The following is a 25,029-nucleotide window of genomic DNA, read 5'->3' on the forward strand; positions in this document are numbered from 1 at the left end:
AGAAAAGGTGTCACACTCACCCGAGAGCCACATCAGAACCAGGGAAAGGCTGTCACAGGATAGAACACATTCTGCTGTCATGGAGGTGGGTACGGCATTTGAGGCTGGCATACAGGCTGGAAAAAAAGTTTTTAAAGTGGGTTTTTTGGTGGGAGGGGGTTAGTGACCACTAGGGGAGTCCGGGGAGGTCATCCCCAATTCCCTCCAGTGGTCATCTGGTCAGTTGGGGCACTTTTTTTGGACTTGTTCGTGAAAAAAAGGGTCCAAAAAAGTGACCCAAAATCGCGGTAAAAACTCCTTTTTTCGATTATTAGCTAAAGACGCCCATCTCTCCTCGGTCGATAACCACGCCCCAGTTCCGCCTTCACCATGCCTCTGACATGCCCCCGTCAACTTTACCCGTTTCCATGACGGATTGCAGTTGGAAACGCCCAAAATCGGCTTTCGATTATACCGATTTGGGCGCCCTCAGGAGAAAGACGCCCATCTCCTGATTTGGGTCGCAATATAGGCGTTTTTCTCTTTCGATTATAAGCAGGATAGTGAACTACATTCTGACCCAACTGCTGTGCCTGTAGTGATTTGGCTGGGTGTCCTGAATAAATCACATTACAGTAATCAAAATTACTGATTTCCAACAGCTGGACACAAAATTATGCAAATACCTTCTTAGATGCAAGTTAAAGAAGATGCTACAATTTTCTGAATCTGATGCTTCAGAGACCAATTTTTATTCAGTTGAATGCCTATATTGCATGGTGCTTGTACATTCTCCAAGGTTATCTTAACCATATTAAATGTAATAATAGACACATGATAGTTTCCACACGCAAATTATTTCAGCCTTTCTCACATTTGACCTTAATTGATTATCGGATGGCAAACTTCACTTCGGGGGTCTTTTACTAAAGATTAGCTCAAGTTATCTGCAGAAGGGCCTACAGGAATAAAGTGGGACCTGCTGCAGACAACTCGAGCTAACCTTTAGTAAAAGACCCCCTTAGGGCTCTACAGGAGGGTCATCTAAGGTTAACAGGTAGCAATAACTATACATCAAAGAACATCAAAAGACCAGTCTTTCGACATCCATAATTCTTGGACAATCAAATCCTGATTCTATAAAGCCAAGATATGTCTGAGATTAGTTCAGTCTTTCTCACATTTGACATTAATTGATTATCCGATATCCACTAGCCAACCTTACTTTGGGCTCTACAGCTGGGTCATGTGAGGTTAACAGGTATCAATAAGTGTACATCAAAGAAGGCTTATTTTAAATTACAATTGATTAAGCAATTGAAACCACTTGTGGGTTTAAATGTGTGTGTGTGTTTGTATGTCTTTATACATATAGGATTAGATTCAGTAAATAGTGCACAAATTCTGGTGTCAAAAATATGTGCTGAGCGCTATTCTATAAATAGCGCTTTGAGTTGGGTGCCAGTTATAGAATAGTGTGCGTAGCCCTGGGATCCTCACCCAACTTTTAGCATGAGTATTAACACCAAAAGAAACCTGGTGCAAATCTTCATGCGTAAGTTAGGCAAGGATCCCTCAAATTCTATAACATTGTGCACATCTTCAGCGAATGCCCCTGACTTGCCTGTACCCCTTCCATTGCCAACCCCCCATTTTAGTTGCGCACTAAGGGCCCCTTTTACCAAGCTGTTGCAGAAGGGGGCCGGCACTGGCATTGGCACGAGTTTAACACACGCGCCGAAGCCCCCTTTTACCAGAGCTGGTAAAAGGTAAGTCTCGCCTTCCTGTAGAATATGGCCATGTGGCAAGTAAAGCACTTGGAACACGGTCATTTTGGGGGAGAGTCCTTACCACCACCCATTGAGGTGGTGGTAATGGCAGCATGAGGCACTGCTTGATTACTGCCAGATACACTCTGGTGCTACAAAAATGACGGTGTGCTAGGGGTGGGAAGTACCGTCGGGTTAGTGCTGTAGCCTAGCGGTACTTCCTGTATAATGAGTGGTAAGTCTGCATTGGACTTATTGTCGCTTAGTAAAAGGAGGACTTATCGTCGCTTAGTAAAAGGAGCCCTACAAGATTTGCACTCGCATCTTTATAGAATAGCGCTCAGCAAGATGCATGTGCAAATCCTAACTGGAGCCAATTAACTGCAATAATTGGTTGTTAACACCTAATTATTGCTAGCTATGGGCTCATTACTCAATTTAATTGAGTGCCCAAAATTGAGCACATGCCAAAATTTGAATGCACCATTTTGGATGCCATATAAAGAATCCGGGGGATAATGCCCGATATTCAGCCTATGACAGTCAATGGTTTTATGTTTCAACATTTTTATTGATGACAAAACACAGGAACAAATTCACCATAATGAATGTCAAAAAAAATAAGAGAATTACAAATAACAATGTATTCACAAAGGTCAGCCTACCATTAGTCATCAACAAACATTTACCATTTTAATCCCACCCCCACCCCTCCACTTTGAAAATCAACAAAAGCCAAAGTGCTGCAAAACAGAGCATAAATTCAACATAGCACTTGTCAGCATTCAAAAGCAGTACATTCCCCTCCAACCCCCCCCCCCCCCCACCCAACTTATCCCCAAGTTGTCTCAATAAACAGTGAACCTTTAAATTACCTACTGAAAAGTTGTGTTCATCCCAAACCACTTCAACTCCCGTAATGTAACCCTAAACTGTAGGGGAGACCACTACTCTTGGACCCCTCCCTACTCATTGCGATGAGACAGTCAATGATTTTAAAGTCACTGACCATTGTGGGCTGAATCTTAACTAGATATTCAATGCTGGAAGTTATGCATGTGCCAGCAGATTTTCAATGCAGTTCTATCTGCCCTCTTAATTATGTGGGCATAGGCCCTGAATATGGTCAGTGCCTGCATAACTACTGATTCCTCCCTGACTGCACCCAGGGACAATCCCAGCACAAACCGCACTATGCCATGGCAGAAAGAGGTGATATTCAGTGCATTGAGCAAGGTTTAAGAAGCAGGAACTTCTTCTGTCCACTTAAACCCACTTGAATATTGAGTTCATAATTTGCACTTCCATATATGGCAGCACTGGCTATATATATAGGAGTCAAATCTATAACAGAGCGCTCATATTTACGTGTCACTTCAGTGCCTAAGTGCATGGAATGCTGTCACTTTGCCACTTGGGGTATATTGTGTCAGTGCTTATAACTGGCACGTAAAGTAAGGGGGAAATTCAAATGGATGGATCATAGGAGGGGCTGAACTGCATGTGCAACTTACAAAATACAGTAAGTTATAGGCATCCTTTCTGCATTTGAATGCTACCATCAGAGATGGGGTTGTTACTTTTTTAAATATTTAAGTACAAAGTAAAAGTACTGGCTTCAAAAATAGTGTAGAAAGTCTTATCCCCCAAAAATGCTCAAGTAAAGGTAATAAGGTACAGCTCTTAAAACTACTTTCTTATTACAAAGTAAAAAGTATTCTTAACAAATTAAGTATTCTTAACTAGTATGTTTTCAAGCAAGCTTCCAGGGGGTCACATACTACTACTACTACTACTTGACATTTCTAAAGCGCTACTAGGGCTACGCAGCGCTGTACAATTTAACATAGAAAGACATAAGGTCCTTCCTAGAAAAAAACAACACCTTGAGCATTGCAGTGGGCAGAACAACATTAATACACTTACTGGAAAACAAAACAAGCTGGATTAGTACACATTAGTCCTACACAGACACTTGATGCTAACAGAATACCTGGCCTTTTTCAGGAAGCACTAGTGCACATGTCCCATGGTAGTTTATTAGTGCAAGCGCAGCAGAGGTGCAACGAGAGGGAGGGAGCAAGACTGTGCTGCAGGGCCATGGTGGATGGGAGGGGAGAAGGAGCTAACCCTGCATGCGGTGAAGGTGTGATTCAGACTGGGGAGGTAGCTGAGCCTGACAACTACAAAGTAATAGCCAAACAACTGCTGTTCTGGGCAGGTGTAGAGGGTGGGGACAAGGGTTTCCAGGTGATGTCAGACCCTGGCTTGCATCTAATTGGGCCCAAACTTCCGGTCCCAGCTCAGCTGTTTTTGGAACTGGAAGTTCTGGCCCAATCAGCTGCAAGCCATGTCTGACATCGCTTGAAAAGCCTATAAAGGGGGAGAAGCAGAGGGATGGAAAATACTTGCCTATAAAGGGGGAGAAGCAGAGGGATGGAAAATACTTTTTTTTTAAACTACTTTCCAAATAAGTACTTTGTTACTAAATATAAAAATACAGTTTAAATGTAACTCGTTACAAGTAAAAGTATTTTAAAAAAATGTAGCTTGTTAAGGTATTGCCAATTGTACTTAAGTAATATAACAAAGTACAAATACTTTGTTACTACCCATCTCTGGCTGCCGTTATACCAGGTCTATGGCTGGCATAACTGCAGGCACCTAAATGTAAGACGCCAATACCAGTTTACTGTAGTATTCTATAATGCAATCTGGATACCCAGATCTCACCATGTGACAACAAGGGCACTTATAGAATTACCCCCATAGTGCTGCTGAATGTAAGAATAATTTGACATTTTCAATTATTCTCAAGACACTTTCCTGAGAATTGACCAGATATGTTTCTAAAATAGTTCTAAGATCCATTTCTTCTTCAAAATTTTTGTAGATGTTTTTTCATCCCTGCCTAACAAGCAATCATCAGCACTAATTGACAATAATTAGAATTTACGCAGACATCTTTTTGGACATATTCTATGCTAGAACATAAATCCTACTGCATGGATCCAAAAAGGGGCCATGGCCATGGGAGGGGCATAGGCAGGTCAGGGGCATGCTTAAAATTTATGTGCATTATAGAATTAGCGGGATCCTCACTTAAATTACGCATAGGAATTTACACCAGGTTTTCATTGGCACAAATGTTCACCTTAAATGTAGTGGTAGTTCCCAGCACTAAACTCTGTTCTATAAACCGCACCTAACTGTAAGTGCTATTTTTTTTGTCTTTGATTTTATAGGCACCATTTATAGAATCTGATCCTTAGTGTGTCCGCATTACTGCGTGTTGACAAGTTAGAGCAATTTTTGAGGTTTCAGCCCTTAAGCAGCAGCAAAGTAAAGCTGAGCAATTTAAGAAAGTATGTATCCATATTAGAGTCAGTTTGTGCTCCAGACGTGTTTTTAATTTTTATATTTTCTTAGAAGTTACTTAGCAGCAGATTCCACTGAACCCTGATGCAGTTTCTCAAAATGCTGCCATCATCAGTGGTGGATCTGGATTGTTTAAAGCTGCTATGAAGATGGGCAATTATTTAAGCTAAGTACTTTTACAAAAGTTAAAAATAAATTGATTGTAATGGAGGTTCTCACTGGAGGTTTTTTTATGCCTGTGATTGCAGCTAAACCTATAAAGGACCTATAATAGTGATCTGGGTTTGCTGAGGCTTTTTCCTCCACATGCATGTACACTAGTTTGTTAATACACACTTGTCTTATTTTTGGTGAAGATTTTCGGTGTTTTTTGTGAAACATTAGCACATGGCATTAATTCAACAAATAGAAAATCAGCCATTTTACTGCTGCAGTGAAAATGCAAAGGTGCACTAAAGCCATTTTTTACCGCAGATTAGTAAAAGGACCCCTTAAAAGTAAGTTAGTTTTATTGGCAAAGGGGTTGACATACAAAGGGCCCTGTTTACTAATGGCACGTTAGATTTTTTTAATGCGCCTACAATTAGTACACATGCTAACCGTGTAGGCGCCTATAGGGATATTGTAGGCGTGTACACAGTTGGGAAACCTCTGTGTAAATTGTTTTCTAGCAAGCATCTGTCTTTTGGGGACTTTCTACCCAAACCCCCAATTTTTTAAAATTAGCTTTTATGAGACTATGCTCAGAAATATCAGAAGAAAAAAATATAGAAAAGCCAACAAGGAAAAAAAAAGGATCACATCAAAGATGCGAAATATTAAAACTAATAAAGCCCATGTCTAGGGAGAAGAATATCAATTTTCTACCAAGATGACATATAATCAAAATAAATTCAATCAATTCCACCTGCCCTTGCTTAAGATTTAGGTTATCATTAATCATCTAACAAAAATTTCCTTAGTTGTGTAGCTTCATAGAAAATATAAGTTAGGTGGATTTCTATAATACTGTGCCCATCTTTAATGAACGCCCCTAACCCACTCATGCCCCTCCCATGGCCATGCCTCCTTTCCAGTTTGCAAATCCTAATTGCAGACAATTAACAGGAAGAACTGGTTGTTAGCGCCCAATTATTGCTAGCTATTAAAATGCATGCACAATTTTGGCACAATATATAAAATCTGGAGGGTAATTTGCCCCCTATGGAGGTAGTTTTATAACAGGATATCTAGATGAGAAGTCCAAAAAGGAGTCTATTTTATAGAGTCAATATAGGTGCCTGTGTGCTTCTGTAAATGAGCCCCAACAGCAGGACCGGCCCAAGGCAAGATGCCGCCTGAGGCAGAGCTAGGATGCTGCCCCTCAGCTGAGATGCCGCCCCCCCCCCCCAGGCCAAGATGCTGCCCCCCTTCCTACCTCCAGCGCGTTCATAGCATTGCCCTCCTGCCGGTACCCACCTCTTCCCTTTACTGCTGCTGCCTGTCCCTCTGATGAAACAGGAAGTTACATCAGAGAGGTGGCCTCAGTAAAGACTCCTGAAGAAATTGCAGAGTCATGGAATCGGAGGTAGGGTATTATTATGGATTAAGAACTGGTTGAAAGATAGGAAGCAGAGAGTAGGATTGCGTGGCCAGTATTCTCAGTGGAGGAGGGTAGTTAGTGGGGTCCCGCAGGGGTCTGTGCTGGGTCCGTTGCTTTTTAATGTATTTATAAATGACCTAGAGATGGGAATAACTAGTGAGGTAATTAAATTCGCCGATGACACAAAATTATTCAGGGTCGTCAAGTCGCAGGAGGAATGTGAACAATTACAGGAGGACCTTGCGAGACTGGGAGAATGGGCGTGCAAGTGGCAGATGAAGTTCAATGTTGACAAGTGCAAAGTGATGCATGTGGGTAAGAGGAACCCGAATTATAGCTACGTCTTGCAAGGTTCCGCGTTAGGAGTTACGGATCAAGAAAGGGATCTGGGTGTCGTCGTCGATGATACGCTGAAACCTTCTGCTCAGTGTGCTGCTGCGGCTAGGAAAGCGAATAGAATGTTGGGTGTTATTAGGAAGGGTATGGAGTCCAGGTGTGCGGATGTTATAATGCCGTTGTATCGCTCCATGGTGCGACCGCACCTGGAGTATTGTGTTCAGTACTGGTCTCCGTATCTCAAAAAAGATATAGTAGAATTGGAAAAGGTACAGCGAAGGGCGACGAAAATGATAGTGGGGATGGGACGACTTTCCTATGAAGAGAGGCTGAGAAGGCTAGGGCTTTTCAGCTTGGAGAAGAGACGGCTGAGGGGAGATATGATAGAAGTGTATAAAATAATGAGTGGAATGGATCGGGTGGATGTGAAGCGACTGTTCACGCTATCCAAAAATACTAGGACTAGAGGGCATGAGTTGAAGCTACAGTGTGGTAAATTTAAAACGAATCGGAGAAAATTTTTCTTCACCCAACGTGTAATTAGACTCTGGAATTCGTTGCCGGAGAACGTGGTACGGGCGGTTAGCTTGACGGAGTTTAAAAAGGGGTTAGATAGATTCCTAAAGGACAAGTCCATAGACCGCTATTAAATGGACTTGGAAAAATTCCGCATTTTTAGGTATAACTTGTCTGGAATGTTTTTACGTTTGGGGAGCGTGCCAGGTGCCCTTGACCTGGATTGGCCACTGTCGGTGACAGGATGCTGGGCTAGATGGACCTTTGGTCTTTCCCAGTATGGCACTACTTATGTACTTATGTACTTATGAACTTATGTACTTAAAGGGAAGAGGTGGGTGCCGGAAGCATGGCAGCATATGGGAATCACTGTCGCTACTGGGTAATGCCACGAAGAGGAGATGCCGGGTGCCAGCGGCAGGGCAGTGTATGGGAATCGCTACCACTGCCAGGTAGCACCACAAAGGGGAAATGCTGCTCCTAAAAAGTGCCGCCTGGGGTCCCTGCCTCAGGTGGCCCAATGGTCGGGCCACCCCTGCCCAACAGTATGCAAATGCCTACTCTGAAGGAGTAAATATGTATTCAATGCATGTACCTGCATATTTTATAAAATGTGTGCCATACTGCAACACCTACCCTACTTCAACTAGGCCCCCAGGAATGCCTAAGCACAGATCACATAAATGTAGGCGCATTCTTTCCATGTTCCTACTTGTTATGTATGTATGCGCAGTGCAAGTTTGTAAAAGCCTTTTTCTGAATGTTAATAAAGGCTTTATGAGGGTAATTCTTTAAGGAGCCGCTTAATTTCAGGTGGCAAGAATGTGTGTAAATGCTGGTACTCTAGTCACTTGTGTGCATATGGGGGACACATGTATATGACCATATTCTAGTTACACCTTATTCTGGTGTCCTTTTACTAAGCTGCGGTAAAAGGGGGCCTGCGCTAGCAACAGCGTGTGTTTTTGAGGTGCGCTGAGGCCCCCTTTTACCGCAGCAGGTAAAAGGCTGTCTTTTTTTCTGGAACAAAAATGGCCATGCAGTAAGTGACCCACTTGCCGCACAGCCATTTCAGGGGGAGCACTTACCGCCACCCACTGAGGTGGCGGTACGGGTTCCCGTGCTAACTGACGCTACAAAAATACAAAATATTTTGTAGCGCCAGAAATGTTGTAGCGCCGGAAATGGTGCGTGCTAGGGGTGGGAACTACACCGGGCTCCTGCAGTAGCCTGACTGTAGTTTCAGATTGGAAGGAGGCAAGCCTGTTGCAAAGTGCTGACCCTTTAGAAAAAGGGCCCCTTTGTAAGTATATGTCAATATTCAATAGTGCATACTTTGCAGGTGGGCATTCACGTGGGCAGCAAGGCAAGGTAGGCACTCATGCATGTAGATAACAGAAAACTATAAAGCAAATGAATTGTTTTGCAATCTAGGTGTGAGCATTCACATCACTGTGTAAGTGATTCTGCCTTAAATCAGTGGCATAGTCAGATAGAAGGCAATTTCTGGGTGTGCCCAGGGGTGAAATGGGCCCTCTCTGTCCCTTTGAGAATTGAGCATGCATGTTGGGGTGTCAATGTTGGCAGTTGGGAATGTGGCTGCCAACTACCACTGTGTGGTGACAGCCTGGGAATTCTGGATGAAAATGTCTTCAGCTGGCAGCGAGTCAGGGTCCCCGCCAGCTACACCAATGGTGTGCACCACTGCTGGATGAGCATGAGTCAAAAGTGGACATGCCCAGGCCCACTTTGGCCTACCCGTGGCTATGACACTGCCTTAAATATAGGCATTTTATCAGAAACTTGCACTAGTAATCTATAAAGAAAAGTAGTTCTCCCTTATAGAATTATGCTCCACATACAGACAGAATGTTTTTCCCCTCTCTGTCTATAGGAAAAAGTCATGATGAATCTGATTAAAAATGGGAAACTCTTTAGTACTTCAGACCCACTGGCAGCATCATGGTTGCTGTTAGTCACTGCTATTATTTCATTTGCTTTAAAATATACCATTATCATTTAATTAAGAATGCATTATTGTCTGACGTTGTGTAAAGGAATATTTTGATGAGATGCTTTAATTTCTGGGAAAGACACTGAAGCCTCTCTAAGTACAGAAATCTCTGCTTGCTACTGCTGGTAAATATCTGTGTGCATTACAAATATTGCCATGTCAGTCTTGCCATTTAAATCCCAGACTTGGCTATTCTGCTGGTTCTTCTGTCCAAAAACACATTAGCAATTCATCAAAAGAGCAAATGTCATTACACACAGGAAGCCAGGGGAAATTATTTTGCATTTGATTTCCAGTGTTGATAGCATTATTATTGATTTAAATATTCTGTAGCAAGGCATGGACTAGATATAGCAGATCACAGTAGTTTTGAACTGTCAGGTGCAGTATTCCTAGGCTGTCCAAATGCTAATGGTTCTGGAAAACTTAAAACACATATAGTTCAGGTGCTGGTTTCCTGGCTCAAAAGGAAGCAAATTTCAACAATAGAGTCTGAATTAAAAAGTAGTTTCTCTGTTCAATAATACATCTAAAATGCAATCAAGAAGCAGTTACACTTGTTTTCCTAAAGGGAGGGATTTAGCCTATGCCTTTTTTCAGTCTTAGTTCAAGGCAAGTTGCATTCAGGTACAATAGAAATTTCCTGTCCCTGGAGGGCTCACAGACTACGGGACTCTTATACTAAATGGCTTTAAGCCCTTATTGTGGCATTAACACAGGAAAACAAGCCACCACAAAATGTGTTAAAGCGTTTTACGGTATTTTGCCTGTTGTGGCATGCTATTTTAAAAAAATATATTTAAAAGGGGTATGTTATGGGTGGGGACTAGGCATTCTTGTGCTATCCAGCTATCTAACCGGATAACACAAATAGGAGGTAGGAAGTGGTCCCATGTTAATTTTTTTGCAGGTCTCGCACACTAAGAACAACATTACTGTATGACCTGCATATATTTTTTTAAAAGGCCTAAAAAGTGCCATGTTAAATCTGGGATTAGCGTGAGGGAAAGTCCCATGTTAAAAAGTGCAAAGCCCGAATTTTACCGTACTTTAGTAAAAAAAGGCCCCTAACGTGATTTGCCAAGGGTAACGTGATTTGCCCAAGATCACAAGGTATTGCAGAGGGATTTGAACCATAGATTCCCTGGTTCTCCACCTAACCATTAGGCAACTCCACTGCAAGAGTTTATGCTTAAATTGGGTGATTCACAAGGCTGTTTTATTTATTTATTTATTTATTTATTTATTTATTTATTTATTCACTGAGTGTATTAACTGCTTTTATGAAGAGATTTACCCAAGGCAGCCTACAACAGGTATATCTTGACATAAACAACTTAACATTTCATGTGAAAACTGAGATGAGAATCCCCCTTTCATTATTTCTTTCCTGAAAGGGGAAAAATAATATTCAAATAGTTGGGCTAATTAAGCACATTTTCTCTCCATTACAATGCTAAATTATAATTAGGTCAATAATCTTCTGCATGTGGGAGAGTTATTCTCCAAAGAATACTGCTGCATGCACAGGAGGGAAAAAAACACCTTTGAAAAAATAAAGCCGAAAGTAGTAGCCGAGAAAGGAAGGCATAAAAAAAAAAAGAGGAAAGGCTTTGATTTCAAAACAGAATCCTATACTTCAGTCAAAAGAAGGCAGCATTTTGGTTCAGAATAAGAAATATCTGGAAGAATAAATTATGAAAAATCTCCGTTCTGAGGAGAGCTGGCGGAGATGCCTTGAATGTTGATGTGTTCATTGACTATTTTTCATCAACCACTCTCACTCCTCCTGGCGACTATGAAAAATGCACAGAATACCTGGAACTGACTGATGTGATTAAATAATTTTATGGTCAGAGGAGTCATAGGGGCACATATCACCTCTAAGAAAAGAGAATGATCGGATCGCTTTTGACTGTTAGCAAGGATGCACTGAGCAAAAGACGCCCATGGATGTGCATAACCTTGAATTTCTTGGATACTGACTGGATTATGCGAAAAAGGTTTTTCTAAAGGAAGAAATGGAAAACGTTCTTCTGTAGATAAGGGAAGGAAGGAGAGATTTTGGATTTAGGTCACACCTTTCTCAGAAGTAGTTCAATCTAAGCTTTTACCTAAAGCAATAGAGTGTTAAGGGGCCCTTTTACAAAGTGGAGGTAAGCCCAACGTGGGTTTACTACTCGCTAAAAAGGAACAACCAAAGGACTATCGCAGCAGCCTGGCGGTAGTTCCCACCCCCAGCACACTGTTGTATCAGGTGCTACCAACAACAGTGAAACATTGGAATGTTTTTAAAGCACTTATGAGCACGAACACATTGGTGGAGAGAAACATCAACAGCAGCACACAACAGAGCACAGGACTGCCAAAGATAAGTGATGCAGTATAACTGTATTGTCAAATAATAGTGATAAGAGACTGTGATATAAGTTTAACAGCTTTCAGCAACAGGAAGGATAGGCAGGTCCGGTGTTGTGATGGATTTATGTTGTGGTGCTAAATGTAATTACTGTCACTAATGGTATATGGGCACTTACTGAGCACTGCATATTAAAAACTAAAAAAAAAAAAGAATAATTTAGATAACTGGATTGTACTGGTGTCAATTGTAACATCCACTATAGTTAACTAATACCAGTTTGAAGGAGCTTGCACCCTAAGTGGATTATTAAATTTTAACTGCCAGAACCTCGATCATTCTCATTGTTTCTACTGCCTCCAGGGTATCCACTCTATTGGCTATGAGGCTTGGTGCATCTCAAACCTCATTCTGGCTCCAGATTTGACCAATAGGAAGGTGATGTGGGTGATGAGGTCATCATTAGCCTGGCAAGCAGTGACCATGTGAGATTAGAAGAGGAGGAGAGCAAGCACACCACAAAGCAGCATAGCTTGTTGCAGCAGTGACCAAGGGAAGGGAAGAGGGAAGTGATAAGGAAGACAGAGAAGAGATGCTTGGCATGGAGGGAGAACAGGGACAGAGAGGGGCAGTGCTGTATGAAGAGAGGACAGGAATACAGGAACAATGTTGGACGTTGGGGTGAGATGGAACACAGAGGGGCAATGCTGATCTCAGGGGGAGGGATAAGGACAGAGGGGCAGATGCTGGACAGCGCAAGATAAGGAAACAGATGAAAGATGTTGAATATAGGGGGAAGCTAGGGACACAGAGGAGAGATGATAGGCATGTGTGTGGGGGGGGGGGGAGATACGGACACAGAAAGGAGAGGCTGAACAGGATAGATAAGGAAGCAGAGGGAAGATGGATGGTGGTCAAGAAGAAAGAAGAAACCTCAAATGGACAGGAACCTTGGAAAGAGTGGAAAACACATAGAAAAACAGAAAAGAGACACTGAGCTTAAAGTGAATGATAAAATGCTCAGACCACAAAGGTAGAAAGTTATTTTATTCACAATTTATTAATTTGGAATATGTTAGCTGTGGGAGGCGTGCATCTCTGATATCTAGTATTTCAGTTTCTGTTTCTCTAGTATTGCAAGTGGGATGTGTAGTATTGCTATACATGTAGTCTGACTTCTTGACATTTCCATTTCAATTTTTGCCTTCATATCTCTATGAGTGATCTGTGGCCCCTGTCTGTATTTTTGTGCGTGACCAAGATGCAGTATTTTGCTAGCATATACGATAGTTTATTTTATTTAATTTATTTATTGCATTTGTATCCCACATTTTCCCACCTCTTTGCAGGCTCAATGTGGCTTACAGAGACCTGTTATGGTATCACCATTCCAGGATGTCAGATACAATAGTGCAGAGATCTTGTTGCAGATCCATTTGTTCTGTTTCTAAGTTTCTGCTGTGTTTAAAAGGGCCCCTCACTGTTCCTTCACTAATGACATAAATGTTCACCCTAAAAAACAAGTTGTAGCTCTGCCCCAAATCCCTCAACTCTTTCACCTCTCTGTGATTCATCTCCAGCTGACAAGAGTGGTGCTACAAACTGCCAATTCTAACTTTCCCCAAACCTCCTGCCCCTGGACTCTGCCTCTCTCCTGTGTGAGTCAAATAAGCAGAAATTTGAACTACATGGGCAAGTGGGAGGTGAGAGAGAGAGAAAAAGAGGGGCAGACAGACTAAGGGCCGATGGGAGGTGAGAGAAAGAAGAGGGCACAGGGGCTGAGGGCAGATGAAAAGTGATAGAGAGAGAGAGAGGTAAATTGACTGCAGGTTTCTATGGAGGCATAGGCGTCATCTATGAACACTTTCTTCAATCTGCTTTATTTCAGTTGCCTAAGAGACCAATATATATATCTACTGAAGTTTGCACTGTTTAATTTTCTTGGCATTTGATACCTTATATTAAAATTAGTTACTGAATACATATTACGTACAACTGTTATGCTGTCCTTTATTATGGACTCAGGTTCTGCCTCATCCCCACCCACCCGGTCAATTCTTTTCCATCCTCAACACATCCCCATCACATTGATACTGTCCCTTCATCATCCCCAGTTTATTTTCTCATCCTCATACTCGTCACATTTAAAAGATCTTATAAATTCAAACAAAACCAGAATGCATCCAGTAGCTTGTTAAAATTTAACACAAAATATCATTACTTTGTTAAATATGCACGATTTTTCAATTTTTGTTTTTCAATTTTCAGATGAGGTGTAGGTGTTTCACGTTTCAGATGAGTTGAGGAGCGCATGGGGACAAAATCTGGTCCTCTACTTCACATTCACACAATCAAACTTGAGTTTTCAGTTTCAGTTAGTGTTTATGTATAGACTTTCAATTTTATAAAGTGTTCATGTAAAATTCTTCAAATGTTTTCTGTACACAAATTAACAGGTGCAACTTTGTCACCTGAGTTAATAAAGCAAGTTAATTTTTAATAGGAAAGTATAAAGAACAGCAAACAGGAAAAACGTCTATGTCAAATAATCCAATCAAGCAAGAATAGAGGCTGACCAAAAGACGAATCCAACATAGGCGATAGTGCTTAAAAGACGTTTTATTTGTTGCTTGGACAAAAGGACCTGTTACGGTCCGTGTTTCAGTGTCACAAAACAGCCGGGGAATGCTGGTTATCCAGCATTTTCTCTTGAGCGGATGCCTTTGGGCAGTTTTGTTTGCTCAGTAATGCCCTTTGAATACTATTGTAGCCCCTGAGGCAGGCGTTTTGTGATGCCGAAACATGGACCGTGACTTGTTCTTTTTGTCCAAGCAACAAATAAAGCAGTTTTTTAAGCACTATCCCCAGCATTGAATTTGTCTTTTGGTCAGCTTGTACTCTTGCTTAATAGGAAAGTAAAAGCACAATCTGCTTTTGAAAAGTGGTGTTCAATTATGTGCCTGCCTGGTGTATGTTAGCTGAGTTATTACCCCCTCAATTCTTTAAATGTGATTTTTCAAATTTTAAAATAATTGTCTTCAGGTCTGTGAAACAAACCATTTCCACAGAGATTTTTTCTTGATCTTTGTATATTGTATGATTTATTTTTTTATTTTAAGTTGTAAAAATATTAACGCTACAATGTGAAATAGAGATTTCTTGTTGTTAGTTAAAGCAAAGAAAAACATTAAAATCTTCATTTTTGTTCAGAAATGATTAAAATACAGGCTTTTCAAAGATGGTCCATGTGGCTACACTGAGGGCCGAGTTTACTAAGGTGCGCTAGCGTTTTTAGTGCACACTAAAAACAATAATTCACCTATAGTGCTGCTTAGTAAACAGGGCCCTGAGTTTTGAAAAGTGCCAAACCCAGACTGTTGTGTCAGGCAAGGTTATCTCAGGCCTGGGACAAAAGAGCACCTACTGTGGGCATTGAGCCAGACGATGGGGGGCACTAGGTTGCCCCTTTTTAGTCAGTCTGAGAGCACTTGAGCCTGAAAGGATAAGGAAACACCAAAAGCAGCCCTCAGCCCAAGGGACCATTTTGTCCAGCAGCTGCCTTGAGCCAGTGTAGCATTCTTTCAGCTACTGGCTTGAGTAAAAGTAAAAGAATTATCTATTTTTTAACATTTACACAGAATTTCACAAATGTCCCTGTTAAAGATTATATCCAGTCAAAAAAGCTCATAAATCTTGAAATATTGCTTAAATTGCCCAAAACTAACATTTCTAGAAAAAGGAGGAAAATAACATGAAGAATAAGAATAAAGATCAACAAAACAAAGAAGAAAACATTGACATAAAACTGTTATAGGTGTTTGGTTAAGGCTTAAATCTGACCCAATATATAAAAATTGCAATTAATTATTCCAGCAAGAAAATCCTCTGCTACCAAACTCCAACGACAGTTTCCAGACTGTGGATCTATTTACAATCTTGGAGTTCTATTAACATAAGTTTGAAAGTCTGTAAGTACTCAGAGTGATTTGAAAGTTAATCACAACTTAATTGGTGCTCTCATGGCATTATGGTTGTGTCATTAGATCCAATTTAACTTGCTAAAAGGTGTCTTCATTTTTTTTCCTACTTCAGAGCACTCAGAAATGAAAACTTGCCTGTACCATCATGGTATTAAACTTACACTGATTGCAGATGACCTTGAAACAGGAAAGAGTAAAAATGATCTTGCCAAAGAGCGACACAGCATGGTAAGTTTTATTAGCAAATACAACTGCAAAGCATAGTTTGTTTCCTATTAAATTATTTGAGCTTCAATTTCTGGCTGGTTTTTCTAGCTAACTGGTGTAGAATTCTATGTGTTTGTCTTGCTTCTATGAGTAAACTTGAGTTTCCTAATAGATACTCTCTTCCTTACACCCTGCCTTATATAGAGACAGATCCATTTTTGGGAATTGTAACTCAAATGTGTCTACTTACCGGTATTTAGGCTATGATTTCTGATATTTTGGATATAATGGGTATTCTGGAGTCTATGTTCTAACCAGCATCAGAACCATTATGATAATGTGCTAGTTTTAACTAGAATTATATTGGGCTTTAATACTTGAAATGCAAAACTAATGATATGCAGAATTCTATAACACCTTAGAATTCTGAAACCCAAATGTCCTTTCCTGGACCTTTTGGAACTCCCATCTCAGATCTTCCTCTACTCCGTAGTAAAGTCAAGCCTTCTGGGTTCTCCATGAACCCCCATATTACAAAGAAAAAGTACACGCCTGTACAAAAAAGTGGCAAGAAGGACCTCTGGCACATACAGCCCTTCAATCTAGAACAAAGAAAAACATCTAGATCTTCCTAAAAATCTGCACACTTCCCCAATCAAAACACATACAACCTGTAAATTCTCTGTGCCTTGATCTCCACTTATGGCCTTGAAGATGCACCCTAAATATATTTTAGTATGCCAGTCAGAGTGTTAGTGTCACCATTTTGGCTTCAGCATCCTGGCTGTCTACCTTCTGCTGGTTAAATTATTTATTTTATTTATTTATTAGGATTTATTTACCGCCTTTTTGAAGGAATTCATTCACGGCGGTATACAGTAAGAATAGATCAAACACGAGTAGTAGGCAATTACAGCAGTAAAAATATTCGAACAACAATACAAAGTATGGCATGGTATACTACTTGCAATGAAAACACAATATATACTAGAACATTATAATTGGTAGTGAGGGGTAAGGCAAAGTTGTAACATATAGATGAGTAAGAAAGTAGGAAGAATTAGAAAGTAAGGTGATTGATCTGAAGAAAGTTGCACTTGAGGTCAGAGAGATGGTTGAATATTATCGCAGCTAGGGTAGGACTGGATAAACATGTCCCGCTGCAGTATGTGCAGCCCGAGTCAATCCTTGTGTGTGTGAGTGAGACTAACAAGTTAGTTACTTCTTCCATTAAAGGCTTGGTTGAAGAGCCAAGCTTTCACCTGCTTCCTGAAGTAGAGGCAGTCTTGTGATTAGATGAGAGGCTCCTCTACAGCACGTTCCTCGGAGGAGATAGCAGAAATTGGAGCAATAAAAAAGAAATTAATTCTGATACAGGGCTCTCCATATAAGTGTATGGAGTTTAGAAATAACCACAGGGAGGTGTAAGTTATTTGCCTTCCCAATATCTCAGCTTACAAGGAGAAGCAGATTAAAACTGTGGAAATGCAGAAGGGAGGTGAACTGGATTTTTTTTGTATCTAAGAACAAATGGCTGGGCTAATGGTACGTTAATAAAGATACAAAAGCAGTTTAAGGAATTAGGGAGGCAGCAAGTGTAGCCAGTGGCTGCTTTACTTAACTAACTTCCCCTTCACATTGCAGCATTGACAGCAGAAGACCCATGCAGCAACGAGGAGCTGCAACCAGAGCTATGGAGGACAGTCAGGACCCATAGGAGGAAAGGAACATCTGGCAGCAAAATAGATCTCAGCAGGAAACCTAGAAGGAGACAGAAAGTTCACTACCATCCCCTACCCCACACACACACAATTTCCCAGCACTTACATAACAGGTTGGAAGATTGGGTCCTCCAAAAATGAAGTGTTCTCCCATCTTGACTTGTACAGCCAACCAGATTCATGCATTTTTTTTCTCACAGGCTATTCTTGCATGCATTACAGTTCCATTTTGCAAAACTATCCAAAAATAAGCCAGCATTCAAAGAATGCATCTGTACACTGCTTTGGGTGAATCTCTTCATAAAGGTGGTTAATAAATAAATAAATATACTCTTCATTAACATTCATCCCACTCCCCCTTCTCACACCTTATTACTTATTTTTTCATTTTCCAGTATTCAGCATCTGTTAAAACTCACTCACACATTCATACAGACGGTCTCTCACTCCAATTCAGCATCTCTTTTGGTCTATTAATTTGTATTTCCAAGTGGTGCACATCTTCGGAAATGAAATGTCTTCATCATGAAACATGTAGAGGTAAAAGAGAACTCATCCCTCCTTCATGCTAATTGTTCTAGCTAAAGAATATTCCCAATGGAAAGGAATTAGGGCTGGAATTCAGCGTATGCTTGGGAGAGAGGTTACTTGTCAGTAAATGCTCTAAGGGAACTTGACTACTATGTTGAATGTGATCCAAGATGCAAGAAACACATTTCTCTTCCAATAAGGAATGTAATAGATCATTTGTTAAAATCGATTTTCTCCTAAAAGCTACTTCCAAAGCACAATTTAGAAGCGTCAACATTGCATTTAATTTAAAAATTATTACAAAAGAATCCTTTTAAACTTCAGAAAGTTGGGTAATGTTCAAACTCCATGGAGTGCAATACTTATTAAATACATACATGGAGGCTCAACTTGAAATAGGCTGAAATAATTCAACACAAACTGGCTCAAGATGATTGAAAAAGGCAACAGAATCTGACCTATATGATGAGCAAAAAAAGTGTGGCTACAACAGTGTTCTTCAATGCAAGGCCTGGGGGCCAGTGGTGGCCCCTAGAGACCTCCAAGGTGGCCCCTGTCATTGTTCTGTTTTTGTTGTTGTTTTTTGCTACTCTCTGCCTCTCTACCCATACTGTGACAGAAATGGGGACGCTGATGGGGGGCAGGGGGGAGATTTATATGCTTGAAGGACAAAGCATTTCTCAATAGAAGAAGAGAATGAATTAGGAAACACCCACCTCCTTGAGGACACACCCAACTAAAAGTTTGAAAGTGGACTAGTGTGGATGGATGTCATTGACACACACTTGTCTACAGCACTGCAGTGTTCAGGCCCTGCATGGGAAGATATTTGGCGGCTCTCCTTCAGCTTGTTTGGATCCAAAGTGGCCCAAACTTTAAAAATCTGTGAAAACCACTGGGCTAGTAGATAAGAACGGGAAGCCCATGTGCTCATGCTGCAAACTAGACCACCAATATCTGGGACTATATCTTATCCCTGACAAATCTTCCCGTTTCAAAATCCACTTTCTCCCATTTTGTTTTATAAAGAAATAATCTAAGGAAACATTTCTTTACAGAAAGGGTAATGAATGCATGGAACAGTCTCTCAGTTGAGGTGGTGGCGAAGAGGATAATATCAGAGTTCAAGAAAGTGTAGAATAAATAGGCAGTAAGGATCTCTGAGGGCGGTGAAAGGATTGCAGTGCTGAGCAGGTGGTATGAATGAACAAATCATATGTGGGCTGAAATTCAGCTAGCACAGTCACTGCCTAACTGAATATGTATATTCAGTGCCACTATCAGTATATTTAGATAGCATCACTGAATATATACACTGAGTGGTGAGTCAAACAGCACTTTCCGTTTAGATTATGCCTGCTATTTTCTTAATTCAGCTAGCCAATAGTCAACAATTAAGTGGTAATAAAATTTGTTTTTCTTTTCATAATTCCACAATTCTATACGAAGCCTAATAAATCAAAATGCTTATTATTCATTGCAATAGTTGTTGTGCCTGAGTCCTAAAACCACCCATTTGCAGTATTTAAGCTTGCCTGATCTGTTTCCAACTCTCTGCTATGAAAAATGAGTTGACTTAACACAGAGAAGAATTAGCTGTAATTAGAGGGCCTCCCCAGTATATTACTTGAAGTCAATATGCCCCCAGTCTCACAATAAATCAAATGACCCGGCAAGAAGGAGTTAGAAGGGTAGGAGAAGATAAGTGAAGTGGAAAGACAGTGAGCAAAATTGAAAAGAGATAGCAGATCTTTAAGGAGAGTAAATAAAAGCTAGAAGAAAAGAAAACTAATATGGTTCTCCAAGGCAGTGAACGCAACAAAAAAGGCAAAAAAAAAAAAAAAAGTTTACAAAATAATAGAAGATCACACAAAAAAAGGAACACAGAAAAGAATACTAGATAAAGCTGAAAGAGGCAAAGAAAAATCTGTATGGCACAGCACAGGCAAAACAAAAGATGGTTAAAGATGTAAAGTGAGGTGGCAAGACTTTTTTTTCATGTATGTCAAATACAGAAGGAAGGCCAGAGATGGAACTGCAAGACTGAAAGGTGCTGAGGACTAATGTGTGGAGATAAATGAGGAAAAATGCTACGCAATACTAAATAAAATACTTCTGTTTGGTGTTCACAGAAAAAAGATTTTGGAGCAGGGGCACTGGTGACTGACAAAAGTACTTATTTATTTATTTGTTACATTTGTATCCCACATTTTCCCACCTATTTGCAGGCTCAATGTGGCTTACATAGTGCCGGAGATGCGATTGCAGACTCCAGTGTAAACAAATACAGAGTGATGTAGAGATAAGATAAGGTTCATGTGGTATGACTTATGAGAATGGTATAAGTATCACTACCATTCACAAAAGAAAGTGCTTATGAACAATTTACAAATCTGAAAGTAGTTTTGCTAATTTAAACAACCCTGTGTTTGCTATATGAATTTAAACGTCTAATAACTCAATGGCAAACAGTATTATCACACACAGTCTCTAAGAGGTAAAATGACTTCAGATCCCCGGTGCTACTTCAATCAATTATTAGCAGCACCGTTCCGCTCTGCCGCTTGTTCTTTAACATTCCAGTTAACCTACACATGGTAAATTTTGAAAATAAATGGATAAAGAATAATCCTTGGAAAGTTTATATTAAAATATGGTTCATATAGATTGATGATGTGTTCCTCCTGTGGGAGGGACGACAGGAAGAATTAGACAAATTTACAGAGTGGCTAAATAATAGAGATACGAATATCAAATTCACTATGCAATCGTCAAAATCAAATATCAATTTCTTAGATATTTCAATAACACAACAACAACAAAAATTAACTACTACAGTACATGTCAAGCCTACAGATAGAAACACTTTATTACATTTCACCAGTAATCATCCATGGAAAATAAAAGAAAGCCTGCCTTTTTCTCAATTGCTTAGGTACAGAAGGATCTGTAATGACACCACGACTTTCAAAAAACAAGCAAAAGGATTGTTGGATAAGTTCAAAGCAAGAGGCTATCCTGAGAATGTGGTGGGGTCAGCATACACACGAGCAAAATGCAACCATCAGGATCAGTTATTAGCAAAGGAAAGGGATATCACTACCGATGATACAGTACAGACTTGTGTGATGAGGTATATGCAGGATAGTGGACAAGTAATAAAGATTATAAAGAAGCACTGGAAAATAATGCAAATACACCCAGCATTTCAAAATCACCAGTTAAGGATTGCGTATACAAGAAATCAAAATTTAAGAGAACTGCTACAAGAAAGAAAGCCAATGCAACAGGAAAATCAGGCATCCAGACATAAGGGGTGTGGTAGATGCAAATATTGCACTATGATGTTAAAGGAAGACAAGTTTATCAACCCGCTAGATGGCAAGAATTATCAGTTACGTTTTGCTACAGACTGTGAGACGACACACGTGGTGTACATCTTGATCAGCTGTTGTCCAAAAATTTATGTTAGAAAAACTAATAGATCTTTGAAATTAAGAATGAGTGATCATAAACAACTTAAAATATAAGCAAGTGGAGGCACCGATAGTAAACCACAGTATAGATAAAGGACATGATTTCAGCAATTACAAATGTGTGGTAATAGATCATAAACCGGGATCAATACGAGGAGGTGATAGGGACAGAAAATTAATACAGAAAGAACAGAGATGGATATATAGACTAGGATCGTTAACGCCAGTTGGATTAAACAGCCAAGTAGAATGGAAGGCTTTCCTATAAATGTCAAAGTGAGATGGAATGGACGGTAACCAAGAAGACAGGAGGAGGGTCCTATAACTCCCTACTAACAGGTGATTGGTTGGTAGTGTAGGCGTCTTACGTGTTAAAATCAGCTGATAGGCGCCATTTTTAAAACCACCAAAGCAGAAAACGAGCAGAAACTGCAAGAGGTAGAGCGGAAACCATAAAGACGCAGTGAGCAGAATAGAGAAACATGCACAGCGTAAAAAATATATTTCTTTCTGGTTCTAGGATATGAAAAATAGAGGTTCGGCTCCTTAGGAAGCGAAGGCGAAACAGGAGCTCGCTGTAGAGCAAACCCATCTAAAGACGCCGAGTAAACAAGATAAGTGCAACGAAAAGCATAAAAGTATAACAACTGAATGCGATACAAATATATTTTTAATTTTTGTAGCACCAGGGCTTACACAGTGGTAATTGGGAAGTGCTGCACTCTGCCTAGTTACTGCCAGGCTAGCGCCAGGAACCCTTACCGCCACTTATTTAGATGACGGTAAGGGCTCCCTCTGGAAAAAACCACACAGCACATGATTCACTTACCACACAGCCATTTCTTTTTAGAAAAAACCCCAGCCTCTTACCCGGTACAGTAAAAAGGGGCCTTAGCGCATGTCAAAAACACATATCTATGCCACCACAGGTCTCCTTTTACTGCAGTTTGGTAAAAGGTGCCCTAAATGAAATGGGAAAATATGGCTGGGGATTATTTGACAAAATTGTACTTTTTTAAATTAATATTTTGGTCCAATCTGTTTTTCAAAAGTTTATTGACAGTTTGAATGCAATTACATGCATTTTAGGGTCCTTATACGAAGTCACATTAGAATACGGGATTCATTCATTTTATAGCGGGACTTTCTTGTGCACTTTACTAAGCTGCAGAAAAAAAGGGGCCTGTGTGTTTCTGATACGCGCTGAGGCCCCTTTTACCGCAGCTGGTAAAAGGCTTTTTTTTTTAAAGAAATGGCCCCCAGTCATTTCTGGGGGAGCACTTACCGCCACCCATTGAGGTAGCGGTAAGGGCTCCTGTGCTAACCCAGCAGGAACCATCGCCAGGTAAACACCAGTGCTACAAAAATAAAATATTTTTGTAGCGCCGGAAATGTCGCATGCTGGCGGTGGGAACCACTGCCAGGCTGCTGAGGTAGCCTGGTACTTCCTGTTTAGAAAGCGGTAAGCCTGCACTGGGCTTACTGCTGCTTAGTAAAAGACTTCCTAAGCCTACTTCTAATGCAGCAGTATTGTAAGCATTTTTCAATTATTTTTCTTGGGTTGTGTGCTAATGTTCACATTAGCTCGTATTACCTGAAAAAATGGCAGCACTTACCGCGTCCTGTTTAGGAGGTGCTAATTGATCCCATGTTAACCAGTTAGTGTACACTAATGTGAATTACCTTGTTATGGCTTCCATATCCGTTCTCTGCCCTTGACATGCACACAAAACATTTATTTAGATTTTGCTCACACCTTTTTCAGTAGTAGCTCAAGGTGAGTTACATTCATTTACTCTGGATATTTCTCTGTCCCAGAAAGTCTCACAATCTAAGTTTGTACCTGAGGCAATGTAGGGTTAAGTGATTTGCCCAACATCACAAGGAGCAGCAGTGGGATTTAAACTGGCCACCTCTGGAGTGCAGGACTGGTGCTCTAACCACTAGGCCACTCCTCCACTCCATGTTTTAAGAAAATAGCTAACATGTGACTTAACATGTGCTGACAGGTGAACTACCTCAAATCACTTTAATGCATTTTGCGGTAAGCATTTTTCCCACATTAGCCCCAAGATTGGCACCTTAATTTCTGCGTGGAAATCAAAGCATGTTCAATAACAATGTGCAAAACTTAATTGGTTAGCTAATCAGTACTATTAATTAGAAGTTAACAAGCAATTATCAGCACTAATTGGCATTAACTAAGATTTACATGCAAAACTCATCAAGGACCCTGTTTACTAAGGTGCGCTAGCTTTCTTAGCGCATGATAAAGATTAGCGTGTGCTAACCATATAGATGCCCATAGGAATATTATGGGAATCTAGATGGTTAGCGTGCATTAATTCTTAGCACATGCTAAAAATGCTAACATAGCATAAATGGCTGTGACCACACTTGTTCGTGTGGAGAGGCACTCAGCATTATTCTATATACTGCGTGGAAATTTAAGACTATTCTATAAAATTTAGGCTTACTTTATAGAATATGCCTAGGTGTATATTTTTCACATGGAATTTTCAGGCACCACATGTGCACATTAGTGCTTACCATGGTTTAATAAAAGGTTATATTTTTTCGTAGTTTGCTGTCTGCCTGATTGCTTTGTACTAGTGGTATCTAGGATTTTTTTAATTAAATTATTAAATCTCTTAGGGCTCCCTTTAGTAAACTTAAAAGGGTTTACTGCAGGACGCAGAGGCGTCTCACAGTAAGTTCCAAATGTGCAGGCACAAACCATGCAGTAAATAATTTTTGGGAATTTTTCTTAGAGAAGGCATTTCTGGGGGTGAAGAGTGGATGTGACAACACAAATCAGTTAGCGCAGCTACATTGTTGGATTAGCGCATGAGCCCTTACTGCCTACAAAATAGGTGTCGGAAAGGGCTCATGCACTAATTTTTAGAAATGACCATGTACTAATGGTAACATTTGGAAAATTTTCTGGCTGCAATAAAAATGGCTTTAGCGCATGGGAAAAACCTACATAAGGGCACACTACAGCCACTTTCTACCGCAGCTTTGTAAAAGGACCCCTTAATGTTGTCTACCAAATGTAGCCATGTACATAAGTATTGCCAAAGGTCCATCAAGCCCAGCATCCTGTTTCCAACAGTGGCCAATCCAGGTCACAAATACCTGCTTATCCCAGAAATAGTGGATTTTCCCCAAGTCCAATGGT

The 25,029-nt window shown here is 40.4% G+C and overlaps 1 protein-coding gene across 3 annotated transcripts in view; it reads right to left on the bottom strand.

The window, feature by feature from the left end:
- NTNG1 (netrin G1) overlaps window positions 1-25,029 on the bottom strand; it is a 484,639-nt gene that overhangs the window by 420,319 nt on the left and 39,291 nt on the right. The window lies entirely within an intron of this gene.

Source organism: Microcaecilia unicolor, chromosome 6, assembly GCF_901765095.1.
Source record: "Microcaecilia unicolor chromosome 6, aMicUni1.1, whole genome shotgun sequence".
In the NCBI taxonomy this organism is placed as follows: domain Eukaryota; kingdom Metazoa; phylum Chordata; class Amphibia; order Gymnophiona; family Siphonopidae; genus Microcaecilia; species Microcaecilia unicolor.